Below are 15,759 nucleotides of genomic sequence, written 5' to 3'. Positions count from 1 at the left end.
ATCTGCAAAGACATGGGATCATACTGTGGCTCGTACATGTCTGCATAGGGGACATACTTACTTTGCCTCACACACGGTTTGTCTTGTTCAGGGCGGTTCATATCTTTTAAGAATGGTTGACATTTTCAGGACAGTCGACGAGGCCACTGATGGGGGTGTTGCAGTCCATACAGCCTACCTCAACCTGCCAAAGCCCTTCATCACATTACCCCCCTCAGGTATCGTTGATAAACCCATTGGCTGGGATGTGAACATGCACATCACAGAATGTGTTGTAAACTGTCTATGTGACACAACCCACACGGTCATAGTTGCTGGCAGCATATCAGACCTACTGCCTGTCAGAAGTGGTGTCCCATGGGGCCCTTCCATGTGTGCACTCCTGTCATACACCTACATCTTCACGGTACAGGCACACACAGGGGTGCCATGGGCAACAGTGTTTGTAGATGACTGCAAAACAGGTGCCATAGTCGGACAGACATCTGACACAGATATCCTTCGAAGGCGCCTCCCAGGTATGCATATCTGCTGTCAGGGACATGTCCCACAGCTAAATGCAACGTCATGCAACATCATACCTGTGGAGAAGTACTAGGTCACCCCTGTCCAGCATATAGGTGGCTGTCCACTCAGCACAGGGGTGATTACCAGGAATCAGGGGACAGTGTTGGATGGTCACCATTCATTCCACACACACGTTGCTATCGTGGTTGTGTGGGTCTTCTACATTGCCCACCTGTTGGTGCAGGGATTCACATCTACATCAGGCTAGGTCGTTGTTCCCTTGTACCCATTACGTGTTACACCTATGATCTACTACATTGCCCCATTCAGACTGTATCTGACCATACACCTACAGCAGCTGGGAAGCCCACATAGGTTGATCGTTGTACAGATGCAGGATGACACCATTTTGTGTAATGCTGCCCCACATGTAGGACCCCTGCCACATCACGTCACATACCTGCTGTTTGGTGTTGACCTGTGCCTGACATACAAGGCCATGTCAACCCATATGTCATGTGTATGCTTCACCTACTGTATCGGCATCCCTCAGAATCACTAGGGCAGGTGACATTTACCTTGTCACGGTCATTCATGGGATGTGTTTGGGTGACACATATATCACCCAGACAATCATTATGCTGTGGATCTACATCACAGTACATGTGAGACAGACATCCTTCCTAGCCTTGTTCGCAGCTATGTTGTCCATTGGATGGAGAATTGCAGGTATAGGCCAGGGATTACATCATTATCACTGCTTGACGGAGATACAGCAATATCATGGGTATTTCATCTGAAGCACAGAAGGTTGGCAAAGTCATCCTAACTATGGTGTAGTATTATGGCTGGGCCTGGGACGATGGCCTACCCTGTACCTATGGACGTGTGAACCTATATTCATAGTTTGTCACATGTACAATTGTCTATCCACTATAGTGTTTCGCCACTGTATATTTCTGTGGCACATGATTGTCCTCTGTATTACATGCAGGTATGCTGTGTACGTTGCACATACGTCACAGTTGATGACAGTGTATCTGTGTCCCTAACACTGTGATACTGAGGACTACCACACATCCTTCACAGCATTACATGCATATGTCCATTCTATTCTTCTTTGGCCTATGGGGGGGTGTTAAGGCAAACATTACTCAAGCCCCTGTTTGTGCATGCTTCATGTTGGTGTTTGACCAGACTCCGTTGCAGTCATGTGTTGGACAGTAGTGTGTCTGTGTGTTTGCCATGTGTTTTTATTGCCAGTACATCTGTGGGAGGTGTAGTTGGCACATGTTCCTCTTTGCAGGGACACCCATCCTGGTGTTTGTGTCATGCATCTGCACTTGGCACGTGCCATATGTCCTGTACTATTCCCACAGTCGTATGCCTTCATGCACTACTACTGCGTGTTACTGGCTGTGTGTATGTGGTACACATGGACATTGTGATGTTTGTCTTGACCTATTCCAATGCTAGAACGTAAACATCTGTCAATTAAGTCTTTTAAATCAAACTGTAACACTCATTCGTATTTTCAACATGACACTCATTAACACAGGAAGCTGGGATTAATAACATTTTATTACTGTGCAGCAGGAGGCAAAGGAGTATGCAGTCAAAGTTTAGACATTTGTTCAACTCTATACATGTTACATCTGTATGAGCATTCTGTATACTATCATCTTTTGCACACATTAATGATGTTGTCAGTCACAAGGCATTTACATTGCTAGAGTACAGAACATTGTATTCCTACAACAGTGCTCAGGTAATGCTTATTACATGTTTTCCCATGAGGATAGCCCAACCTTGCGAGCCACATATTCAGTTTGACTGTACTTTGGTAAGTTCTGCTCTGACACGGTTCCAACACTGTTCATATTCATTCCTCACTCCATGTCCTACTAGGTTCCTGTGTCTCTCTGCTGAGCAGCTGTACTCTGTGTTACAGCTCACAAGCCTATCCTCCTCAGTAGAAGGATGACAGATATACCTGTACATACATGTATTATTCTGTAACCGAGCAGATGACTAATGCTGACTGACATACACCTGCTGCACTGGTTACTGCTAGGGTTAGGGTTCAATCACACTGCAGCTACACTACAAGCAATTACATGCATGAGAAGCTGTACTGCTATATTGTCAGGTAGAATAATATGCATTATACACTATTAGCTTCTAAAGTTGCACGTCATATTATGTTTAAATATGTATTTTGCTAACATTCTCCCTCCTTTGATTGCTTCTACTCTATCCAGAGACATATACAACATTATTTCATTCCCTGGTGTCTTCCTCTGTGGAACATTTAACTAGGCAGGTAATTTGATGTACATTGCAAGTAGGATTGCATTTTCTATTGACAAATACCACTACAGGTCTTGATCCATAGTCTCGGGTACAGGTATGTTGCCAGAGTCCCTGACTAATACTTACATGCACAGTATCCCGCACTAGACACATGCTCCCAATATGAGCAGAACAACACAAATGGCAATCATGATATTCAGTATGACTGACCCCATCCACCCAATGGTTTGTGGAAATGGTTCGGCAGTGGGTTTGGGCCTGGTTCCGCCATGGATGACACCTGCTATATTACCTGTAGGTGGGCGTTGCTTTTGGTCTCTTCATGTGGTAGTTGGACACAGCGATCTTCTTCAGTAAGCGCCGCGACCAATTCTCAGCGCCACGGTGCAGTCGCACTATTACATTTTCTGACACAACAGTTCTCATTGCATCCAGTTCATCAGTCACATGTTCAGGAGCGGGAAGTCACATTCATCCTTCCTCCGACAGTTTTGATAACTTCCTCTGTTCCCTGATTGATTTCACTACTCCAGAAGCTGGGGGTGTTCCAGCCCAGGTTGTGACGCTGTCACTGAAGTCCATATGAATCGGTATTCCTTTATCTCTTGCAGAGGACTGACATGTCAGAACAGCTTCCATTTCACCCACTGGATTAGTAGGTTTCTCGACTGTGTTCCCAGTTCTTCGAGCTATATGTGTTATAGTTCGTTTCGCACCCACAGGCAATTGTACAGTATGTCATGTGACTGGAGCCAGATAACCCAAATACCAACTGCCGGACCAATTCCCAGGTAACCATTGCTATGCTTATTTCCCACAAACAACATAACTATATTCTACTTTATTACTGATGCGGGTTACCTCTGCATGTAACAAATTCCTGTCTCTAACAGAGGACTGTTTATACAATTCAGGATGTTTCTGCACATCCTTCAACATTGTTCTCATGATGTTTCAATAAAAATTAGGAATGGTGCTACAAGTAGTACTGTGATCTTTGGCTGTTATATGACATTCGTAAGACACAGTTATGTTACAAATACTCCCACCAACTGAAACTGTACCATGTTTATGATAACATACAATTCCTTTTTGTGTAACAGGTAAGTACATTGCCACGTTGTCCTGTGATCTCACAGAACCTGTATCAAAGTGTAGATATTCACAAGTCTCAATCTATCCCCAAGGGGACAACATGCATCGGAAGTCCTCCATATGATGTAGGTATGGCAGTACAAACACAGCAATTTAAAGTGTTCCTAGTCTCTATATGCACACACATCATGCCTAGGTATCTGTTGAAGTGTGGAAGACACTCTGTGGCCAGTTCATCACGTATCAGTATTTGTATCCGTGTAGTTATATGCAGGTAAGGTCCCGGAAATTGTAACGTAAACACAAACATGGTTAATAGGTGTATAATCATTAGGACAGCAAACATAAATGTCTTTGGGGTTGCTTTGTATTGTTATACAGTCTTCGCCGGGTGATTCGTGCTCTTTGGTATATCAGCTACAAGATGTCAATCAGACTTGATATCCTTTACCAGTTTGAGAAATGTGAGGTGGACCCAGGACGACCTCTCTGCAAACTTTACTGCGGTAGGCGTTGCCAACAGTACCCGGTACAGACATTCGCACTGTCCACTTGGCAATAATGTTCTTTGGATAACAGTGACATACACACAGGATACTGGTGTCAGCTATGCTTCCGCCTTCGCTTGCTCTTATCTGTAACAGACTTTAACTGAGGAACAGTGTTACTAGTTAACAATCCTCTCATGTCACCTACTACTGAGTCATCGACCTCCGGCTCTGCAGGCATGACAGCTTTCCACTCTGGCACATGATATGCCATTCCACATACTACTTCAAGTGGGTGCAGCACTTTACATTTGGAACTGTTGTCATGCTCAGCAATGCTAGAGGTAGACAGCTCATGTAACTCGTCTGGATGTCACCCACCAAACTCCTCTACTTATTTCTCGGGATCCCATTCTGGCGGCAGCAGTCGTGCTGAGTGTGGGTTGTACATGCAATTGACATTCATGGTAATCTGAAGTAATCCCCCAGGTAGCGTGATTGTCTGGTTAACTACATGTGTTCTATTGTCACTGTAGCTTCTTTACAGCATGCCAGATCTAGGGATACTTAATTTTACTGGCACCTTTGCCACTGCTGCTGCATCCGGATTACTGGTTGGGAATGCTTCTACCCATTTTGATTATATATATGTGTAATCGCTAAACAGTATTTGTTCCCTTCACATTTATGCAGATGTATGAATTCCATACAAATAGTATGGAACGGTTAGGGTGGTGTAGGTAAACTCACTCCCTTCGGTTTAAATACTCCCTGTGCATGATATCTACGGCAAACGTGACACGCTGCTCATGAGGTTTGTATGTGGTTCGTAATTCCGTATGTTAGGGGTATTCTGTTAACCAAATGTACCATCCCCCCTGTTGAGACATGTCTCTACCCATGGCTCCACAAAGCCGCATATCTGAATATATTAGACGTTAATATTGGCTTTATCACTGTGGATATGTGCAGTCCGTGTTCAAGGATTGCTCCTCGTCATAACCACGCCGGCTTTTCTGCTTTCGTAGTTGCTGTTTGCATTGTTTGTACAGTTTCTACATCTAAACAGTCTGAGGTTTGTCATTCCTCATTCACACAGACACTTTCCAACTGTGACGCTGCTTGTTTTGCAGGTGCATGAGCTCATGCCTCAACTTTCCTACTGTTATCCTGTTGCTTTCTATGCCCTGCACATTTACAATTACCTACTTCAGTGGGTAACTGCATGTAGTGTAATGCATTCAGGTTCGTATGCGCATGATTAATCGGTTTACCGGTGGATGTTATCATTCCCCTATTCTTCCACTGCTGCTCATAAACATGCACTGCACAGACAACAGAATGACTATCGGAACATATGTCCACACATCATTTTTCCGCTACAGTACAAGCACGTGTTAAAGCTATCTATTCTGCTGCTTGAGCAGACACGTTATGCTGCAGGGTTTGGCCGCCTACAATGTCATTATCAATAACTACTGCATAAACTACTTCATTCGCTCCTGTAGGACTCTGTCTACATGATCCGCATACATTAACTGTCACCTCTGCATCATCTAAGGGTATATCAGTGTTATCATGTCTGTGTGTAGTTATTTAATCCATTTCGTATAGGCAACTGTGTGGTGTGCCATACACAGGTGTCAGACGTGACGTTGATAGTTTTCATGTTGTACAACGTTCAATCACCATGTGAGGTTGACTCAGTGGTATGGTCAGACATGACAAATGTCTAGCACGAGTCAGGAATTCTATCTTCTCTTGCAGCAGATTGATCGCAACTGCATGACACATTCTCACAGTGAGAGGGTGGTCTAGTAACATTACGGCCGGGCCTGTACTGCCATGGGTGCTACAACAACTGCCTGTACACAATGTGGCACTGACCATGCCACAGTGTCCAACTGCAATGAGTAGTCATCTATTTAGCGTTGCTTACTTCCCTGCTGTTGCATCAAGACTGACGGCATATATCTCCGCTTACAATCTACGGTCTGACAACATGTGTTATGATTATTCACGAGACCTACTACAGCTGTTGAGGCTATCAATCGTTCTAGTCTGCATAACGCTGTTTCTGCTACTGTAATCCGGTGTACTATGTGTTGTGCTGCCATAGGTGTATTAAAGGTTAAGGCAAACAATACAGCGGATTCCACAGCATTGTTTGGTATCCAGATTTAACATGTGTTAGTCGGCCCAGACACGACATCATTCCCTTCTTGTTAGTTGGCTTGGGTGCTTATTATATTGCTACCTTCCTATCGCCATGTGATGTTCTACCCTACTTGGATACCAGATATGCCAGGTAATTGACCTGTATTCTCTGTAGTTGCAATTTATGCTTGCTTACTTTATGTCCCTGTTCTGCTGATTATCTCAATAATGCTATTGTATCTTCCATACATTGCTGCTGGGTAGGGGCCGCAAGCAGAATATCATCCAATTAAAGTGGAGCTTGACTGGCCCTGGGTGGAGTTGACACCGGAATGTAGCTAGCCATCCCCTGTGAGAATATCGTTGTACTTTCACAGTAGCCCCGCGATAGCCGGGTATGGCTGTATCTGTCACCCTGACTGTACAAGCAAAGCAATACGGACTATGTGGATGTATAGGTATTGCAAAGTAAGCATAGCTTATATGTACCACGGTAAGATACTTCTGTGGCATGTTCATAGCATTGAATATAGTGTGTGGGTCTGGCACCAATGCTACCCTATGTATTCTTACATGATTTACAGCTTATACATACTGTACCATCCGCCATTCCCCTTTTGGTTTCCGATCAGGAGATACAGGGTATTGCATGGTGAATAGCGATTACTTTGTGGATGGGGAATTCTCTCTGACTTTGCAGATATCTTCTGGTGTCCACGGTCTATACGCCACGGGGTTGGGTCCTGGCCTTCCTGTCCTGCATGATGGTTCGGTACTTCAATTAATTGACAGATATCCTCACTCTGTTTTAGTACTGTGTTCTTACCGGGTGTCCCTAGGTATGTTACGTGTTCGGGATGTGGTTTCAATAGCTTCTATTACATTTGTTCGTTGTGCTACCTCTGTTGCCACAGGATAACGTGTGGGGACTAGCCTGCCCTCCCGCTTAATATCCTGCATGTGGTATCTGAGGTGGTAGGGTGTTGTGGGGGGGGGGGCAATCGGTACTACTGTATTATGATCTTCTCTGTGTACGTATGATGCTTAGCCATTTGTAGTGTTCTATTCCCTTCGGTACACTACCTCAGTCCACCGATGTGCATGACGGATACCCAATTGTCGCTGTTTTGTCGCCTGCACATCTTAGGGCTGCCACCTTTTCCAATGCACAATGTGGGACATTAGTGTTCAGAACGTGTAATTTTCCTGGAAAATGCATACCCACGGCCAGTACATAGGACAGGTATTCACGTTTTGCCAGGAGAGCGACCAATTGTTGTAGCATTTCAGTTGCTTATTCTGTTTATTATTATATTTTGCTGTTCCACATACAAATTTACTGTTTTATGCTACCATCTTGATATATATCTGGGAAATGTTTGTCCTGAGATATCAGGACATTTGACATTTGTTCGGTTTATTTACAGGACACGGCTGGCCAGAGAGGGCATATCCCTCTCAGGGTGGAACAGGTGTTTACCTTGGAACATATGCATCAAATTTTCAGGGATTACAATGTTTCAGTAACGATATGTTGCCTAATATACCATCAATGTCATATTTATTACCCCATTTTGCTGCGTAACTCACATTATGTGCTCTCTGCGATTGCATATTCTTCACGGCACCCGTCAAACGCGGATCACATGATCTGTTGCTTCAATAATCTCCCATATCCTCTACACGACTGCAACACGTGTGTCTCCTTCCCTGTATCCACTGTAGTGTCTACAATCACTATTTACTCTGCTGTGTGTTCCCTGACCTATGTTCAGATTTAACAGTATGTGGGTAGGTCTTGACCCGATATCACTACTGTTAACAGAAACACAATGTAGTCTGGTCCCTGATCTACAATAGACACAAAAGGCAGACACTCCTTACCTGGGCCTCCTGTTTCAGGCTGCACGCTTTTCTTCTTGGGATCCAGTTTTCCGCTTTTCAGCCACAGATCAGACAGTAAACAGCCTCTTTACACACAACAATTCAGTCGGAGGTCTTTTCATTCAAGAAGAACCATTTATGCATATTCTCCAGCGCATATGTCTAACCAGCCATGCACTCTGACCTGTAGCTTACCAAGGAATTCGGATTACAAGGATCACAATGTGAAATAAGTTGTTACAACCAGACTGTAGTTATCAGTAGGCTTTTCTAAGTGACAGCCGATAACACAGGAGGCTCGGGTTCGAACGCTTTAGTAGTGTACACAGGCAGGCTAAATAATATACAGTCCAAGTATGAGAGTTTTGTCTGACTCTATACAGTAAGCAGTTTCTTTATATAGTGTTTACAATCAGCTTTTGCCCACCTTACTGACGTGGTCGGTCACAGGGCATTTCCATCACTATGGTCCGCAATAGTCTATACATACGTGGGTGCTGGGGTCGTGCTTTTAAATTGTTTTCTCATGGGAATAACACAGCCTTGCAAGGCACCTTGTACATTACAGTATCCTTTTGTGATTGTAGCTGTTTCAAGGACCCTAGACTGTTACGATACAGTGGACAGTTAATTTCTTAATACGTTGCTTTGTCTCTCTGGTAGGGGTTGTACTGCTATCTTCGATTGAGCTCACAAGGCCATCCTCCTCTGGGGAAGGAGTGCTGTTATGCATGTACATACATTTATTGTTCTGTAACCCAGCAAATAATTAATGATGACAGACATGAGCCTGCTGTACTGCTTACTGCCAGGTTCAGAATTCCATCACAGTACAGCTTAGCTTCACCAATTACATGCAGGCTTAGTTCTACTGCCATATTGTACGGTACAATTCAATACATTATATAGTATTTCGAGTGTAAACTGGAACTTCATATGTGTTTCTATATATTTCTGAACAACATCCATCCGGCCATATGCATGTTGTTCCGTCCTTTACCTTGACCATGTGTATTTGTCCGTCCAGCCACGCTAATCTCCACATGTGATGTCCAGTTTCCCCTTCTTTGCCTGTAGCACCCTGTTAGGACGTCCTGTGTGGTAGGCACCTGTTGCGCTATATGTGATCGACTTCACTGCAAAGATAATCATCGATGCGGTGGTCCAACGACCCGACTTGTCCACATGTGTACAGTTATGTGCACCGTGTCGTATGCAAACCTAGATGGTTTGGACGGGTACATACTACATGCCGGATGTACACATTCTGCTGACACATTCACATGCAGACATTTACATATCTGTACCTGCGGTGGGTTGGTGACATGTGGGGTACGTATTTGCCCGCGTGGCATTGCCTAACACAAACATCTTACCACAGTTCAGGTATGCACATTGTGTGTGGTTGTATAGCTGCACACGGATGCTAGCAGGTTTGGGTGCAGGGGTATACATGGGTGTGACTGACATGTACAATGAGGCTATTGTGTAGTACTTCCGAATGCATGGGTTCTGCTTCTGGATATTACACTTCATCATACACCATCCAGTGTATGCAACAGAGACGTTGCTGGGTCTGGGATATGTTGCTATGCACATGTTTGCCTGTGTTTGAGGTATCTTGCTTCCTTACTGTTGTTATGTCAGCACAGCTACCCGGCTATGTACTGTCACTACTGCTTGTGACCATTATGGTTGGCACCTTTTCCAATGCCCATAGTGGGGCATGTTATGTGGACACTTCGAATTTGCAGGACTACACATACCCAGGGCTAGTGCAGTTGACAGAACTTCACTTGTTTGCCATACTATGAGCTTATTCTGTAAGCGCTTGGGTTCCTTATTTATTTTCTTATGCCATGTCTGTGTTCCATATCGTAATGTATATGTTTTATGCTACTATTTACATGTATATTGCGAGAATTTGCGTGGCATGGGATCGGAGGTCATTTTCCATTTTACGATTGTTGCAGGGACACGACTGTCCAATCAGGGACTGTCCATGGCACATTGGGACAGCAGGTAACCCTGGTGACCATGCCCATGTCGCTACTGGGGTTTCCACCTTTTCCATTTTCCGATCTGGGATATTTCCGGGACTCACATCTGACTTTACAGGCCGACATATACAAACGGTCACTATATAGCATAGAAATTCACTTGTTTGCCTAAATAATATGCTTATTATTGTGGCAATTTCCTTGCTTATTCTGTTTATTGTGTCATTTAGGTATTTCTGTTACAGAAATAACCAATTCATGCTACCATTACATTAAATACGGGATATCATTGTGTCCTACAATCGTAGCACATCAGCCATTTCTAATACGTTTTTTCGGGACACAACTGTCCATGGAGAGACTGCCCCAACCAAAGTGGGACAGGTGGTGACCTTAGTCGCTGATCCTATGTCGGTGCGGCGCGCTGACATGCGGCTGTACACCTTCTCTGAGTGTAAACACTGACAGTGCATTGCGGGACGAACGCGGTCTTATGCGTATCCTTTGCTCCTTAGACGGGTACACTTATGCCTTCGTGGCTTCTATTTGCTTCTCCGTTAATTTGGGATGGGACTATGTTGCATACTGTACGCATGCGTTTCATTCTGCACAGGACCTGGCTGCTGCCATTACTATTGTGGGCGGACCGTGGCTGTCAGCACATTAGGTTGCTCACCTCATGCTGGCTTAGACACGCCTCCAGACGCATCCTACCTGGGCTCGCTCACGTACAATACGCACGTGTCTGTGATTCCGGTGCACTCTCATTAATATGTATATGGCGCTACTGCGCCGGATATTCCATGCACCGCCGGCGCAGGCCTTACGCCGGCCTTGCGCCGAGCTTCATGAATCCCGGGGAATGTTTTTGCAAGACTAAATATCTGTAAGTCTGAGAAGTACAAGTATATCCAGAGTGCTGAAGGTAAACATCAATCTCAGATCTCCCTCCAAGCCTACAAGCAGAAACAATTATGTATGCAGAGTTTTTAAGATTACACAAAGCAATCCTCAGATATAGCTCAGAAAACTACTGTCTCAGTTCATAAGCATAACATATTACAAAAACTTCACACAGACCAAAGTAAAGCAAACAGGGAGAGTTATTGTACCACAGCAGTGGGTTATCATTAAACCAAGCCAGATTCAAAATCATGTAAGGTAGACAATGTAACCTGACAACCTAAAAAACATTTTAGTAACTAACAACTTAACTGTATGTAAAACAGTCACATATCTCACTGGATGTTGTATACAGCTTGTGACCGGTGCCTTGTCTTTGGCCAATATTAGGGACATCAAAAATAGTTATAAAGGCTGAAAGCTAAATACAACACACTCATTGCTCACATTGGAATAAACAATCTAAGAACGGTCTCCTTCTTGGACATGTGACAGCATGTGAAGCAGTTATCAAATTTCCTATCAATAAGCATGGGGAAAACACATCTGCTTAGTGAAATAATTTCATCATCTAATATTACAAAATTCTAACTTTCATTTAGTGGGTAATGGCATGATGTCATACACAACATCATGATTCATTACATGATGGCCTGGAGTGAAATGCATTGCCTGACAGTGCTGTTTGTTTGTGATGGGCTTCCTGTCTTTTTCTAAGGGTACAAGGACTGAAAGAGAAATTTCCAAACTCTATAATGTCTTTTTTTAGCTCTCTTCAAATTCCTTGACAAAATAGAAATAAAAAATATGCAGTAAAAAAAAAGGTGAAGTTGTCCATGCTAAAAGCTGCAATAAAATAAGCTTGTGTCTTCTTGGAGGATGTTGATATTCCTACCACAGCTGAATGATTCAAAATAGAATACTGTCTATCACTGGTTATAATGGAGAGTACTGTGTTATTTCTAATTATTATATTTAATGATTAGCAAAATACTTCTTTCACTAAAAGTGCAATGCAACAAATTTTACAATGGCACTCCCCATATTTTGATTAAGAAAATATATGGAGTCCAATAAAGAAGATTTTTTAGTCAGCTGTCCACACTTGGAATACTAGTGTATGTCAATTATAGGAAAATAGCTTGTTACCTGTTTCTTACAAAAAAACAAAAAAAGAACATGTTAAATGCACCATTATGTGCAAAATACTGCTATTATATAAGTAGCATACTAGGCAATCTCAGAAAACAGAGGAACTCATTCTATGAATGAATGAAATCATTGCAATTACAATGCATCTGGAGCATGCATATCAAAGTGTAATCAATTTCATGGCTGAAAAATCCCATCAAACTGAAATTTTGAAGGCAAACCATATATATATATATATATATATGTGTGTGTGTGTGTGTGTGTGTGTGTGTGTGTGTGTGTATATATATATATATATATATATATATATATATATATATATATATATGTGTGTATATCGAAAGCCAACACATTAAGAACCAACCAAATGAACCTTCAGCATTACAGGCAGCCCTGTTCACTGGGTAAAGTGACAAACTGCCCTATTGCTTGGCATACCCTGCCCCTACACAAGTGGCATGAGGAGAGAGAGCCCTCTTGGCCTCGCATGCTACTTCTATCAGAGCAGCATACTGAACCCCATGCTAATCCATCATGCACTTAGTTAAACTGGCCCTGGAAAGAAATGAAGAATGAAAAGGGAGAAAGGTCACAGTGTGACCACCCTTAGTTTAGGGAGATGATAAGACTGCTCTGCCAATTTGGGCCCTAAAGCCTCTGCACTGGGATTAAATATCCAAAGGAGCTGAAATAGCAGTGCCACACCCCTACTGCAGAAGAGGCATCCTCAGGAACAAAGATATCTGCAAGCAAATGGTTGTTGTCCTGAAGGCCTCCTCCCAGAAACAAACACCATGACAGCTAATCTCAGTGTGACCAGTTTATTAGGTTCATAAGTTCATAGATTCATACTAGGCTATCTGCCCTAGGGCATTTATAAGCCTAGCCAGAGTGTGTTTGGCTTTCGCCACCCATTTTAAATTTATTTTGCTATGCCCTTTTTCGAGGTTAGTATACTGTGCCTCTGTCTAACAGTGACACAGAAGTGATACCCGGGTTAAACCTACGATCTCCCATCCACTCATCAAGATTCCTCTTGAAGAGAGTCAGTGAGGGACTCTGCCTAACCTGGACTGGATTTTATTCCAGAGTGAAGGGAGCCTCTGGGTTATAAATCTGTCCCTCCAGCATGTCCTATTTATTTCAGTGCTGAGGTTCAAGTTTCTCAAGCACGTAGCTCGATGGGATTTGGATTTTCTGAGGTGCATTATGTCCATTAATTCCGGGTTGGACATGGCTTTATATGTCAGGCACAGATCGCCTCTGAGCAGGTGGTATGTCACTGAGTAGAGCTGGAGTTTCTTTAACCAGGCAGCATATGGCATCTGTTTGAGCCCTTTGATCCTCTTGGTGAGGTACTTTTGGGGTCTTTCCAGTTGCTGCAGGTGTCTGGTATGGTACATCCCAAAAGGGACCTTGTACTCAATTATGGGCCTGATGAGGGATGAGTAAAGAGGCACGATGACCTCCCCTGATCTAGATGTGAATCCCTTCATGATTAGGTGGGCTATATAAAATGTTTTTCTAACCACTTTGGCCACGTGGTTTTCAAATGAGAGATTGCTATCAACTTGGGTCCCCAGGTCCCTAATTACTTCTTCCGTACTTAATGGATTACCACCTATGTGGTAATTTGTGGGCACTTTGTTTTTGCCAAAGGGGATGACTATACACTTTTTGGTGTTTAGCTTGAGGCCATGGCTCTGGCAACAGTTGTCTGTTTCTATGAGGCCCTTTTGTAGGATGCTTGTGTCAGCTGGAGAGTCGATTATGGTGCCTAGTTTGCAGTCATCTACGAACTTGGTCAGCCACAGTCCTTCCGTGTTGGCCTGTACCTCCGAGAAATATATACCGAACAAGAGAGGTCCCAGGACTGAGCCTTGTGGGACGCCACTTGTAACTGGTTTGGAGTCTGACATGGCTCCAGCAATTCTAACCATGTGGGTTCTGTCCTTGAGCCAGTTTGCAACCCATCTAGTGACATAGGGGTTTATATTTAAGCTGGTGAGCTTATCTATAATGCCCGAGTGGGGTATTGTATCGAAGGCTTTTGCGAGGTCCAGGTAGGCTGTGTGGAACACCTTCCCCTCGTCAAAGGCCTTGGTGACTGTTTCAAAGAAATCGACCATGTTTAAGATGCAGGATCTGCCATTAACAAAGCCGACCTGGGTAGGATCCAGTTTCTGTAGGTCTCCAATATCTTTATTTATGAGGTCCATGATGATCCTTTCCATAGCCTTGCAGACCAAGCAAGTCAGGCTTATGGGGCGATAGTTTCCAGGATCCGTTGAGGCACCACCTTTGTGGAGAGGGACCACTGTTGCTGTACGCCACTCTCTGGGTACATATCCTGTAGTAAGGCTGAGATTGAACAATAGTTTCATGTTTGGGTTTAGCTCTTCTTGGAGTTCATGTAGGATGCAGCCCGGGACACCATCTGGTCCCATTGATGCTGTGTTTTTTGCTTTGGAGAGGGTGGCTCTTACCTGAGCATCTGAGATGTCAGGGGGGCAGCACTCTGCTGGGATAGATATTTGCCCTTTTGGTGTGGAGGGGGGGGGAGTTTGCACTGAACCTGTCAGGTAGGATGTTGGCAATGTCTGTGGGTTTGGTGTATTTTTTGTCATTTTGGACTAATTCTGAGCATATCTGGGAATTCCCACCCAGGTTCCTAACATAACTAAAGAAAGCCTTGTGATTATCCTTAGTGTCCTGTGCAATTTTTCTCTCGAAGCTGGCCTTAGACGATTTTATGAGTGCCCGTAGTTTTTTGCTAATACTGATCAGAGATGCCTTCCCTTTTTGGGATTTTGCTGTATCATGTAGTAGCTTCCTCCTTCTGTTGTATAGTTTTGTTTATGGCTGGGGTCCACCAGACAGGACGCCTGCCTTTGGAGGACTGGGTCTTGGTTTTATTTGGGATTGCATGATCCATGCATTCCTGAAGGTGTTCATAGAATGCGTTTATAAAGGATTCTGCAGTCTGGGCTGTATTTTCCCCAGGCCCGGGGGCTTTGAAGGATTCCACCTCAGTTTTGAGGAGTGTGAAATTTGCTTTAGAGAAGTTTTTCACTGTGGTTTTCTGGGCAGGGGGTGGGGTCGGGATGTGAATATCCAGTGAGATTAGTTTATGGTCTGATCTTACCAGTGAGGGATACACTTCTGGTCTGGAGCATAAAGCCCCCATGTTGGTGATGATCAGGTCCAGTATGTTTTCCCCTCTTGTGGGAGTGGTAACAAGTTGTTCCATAGCATTTGAG

This window comes from Protopterus annectens, chromosome 1.part1, assembly GCF_019279795.1.
Source record: "Protopterus annectens isolate FY-2018-M chromosome 1.part1, PAN1.0, whole genome shotgun sequence".
NCBI classification, from domain to species: Eukaryota; Metazoa; Chordata; order Ceratodontiformes; family Protopteridae; genus Protopterus; species Protopterus annectens.
Note: the sequence above shows the minus strand (reverse complement) of the source record.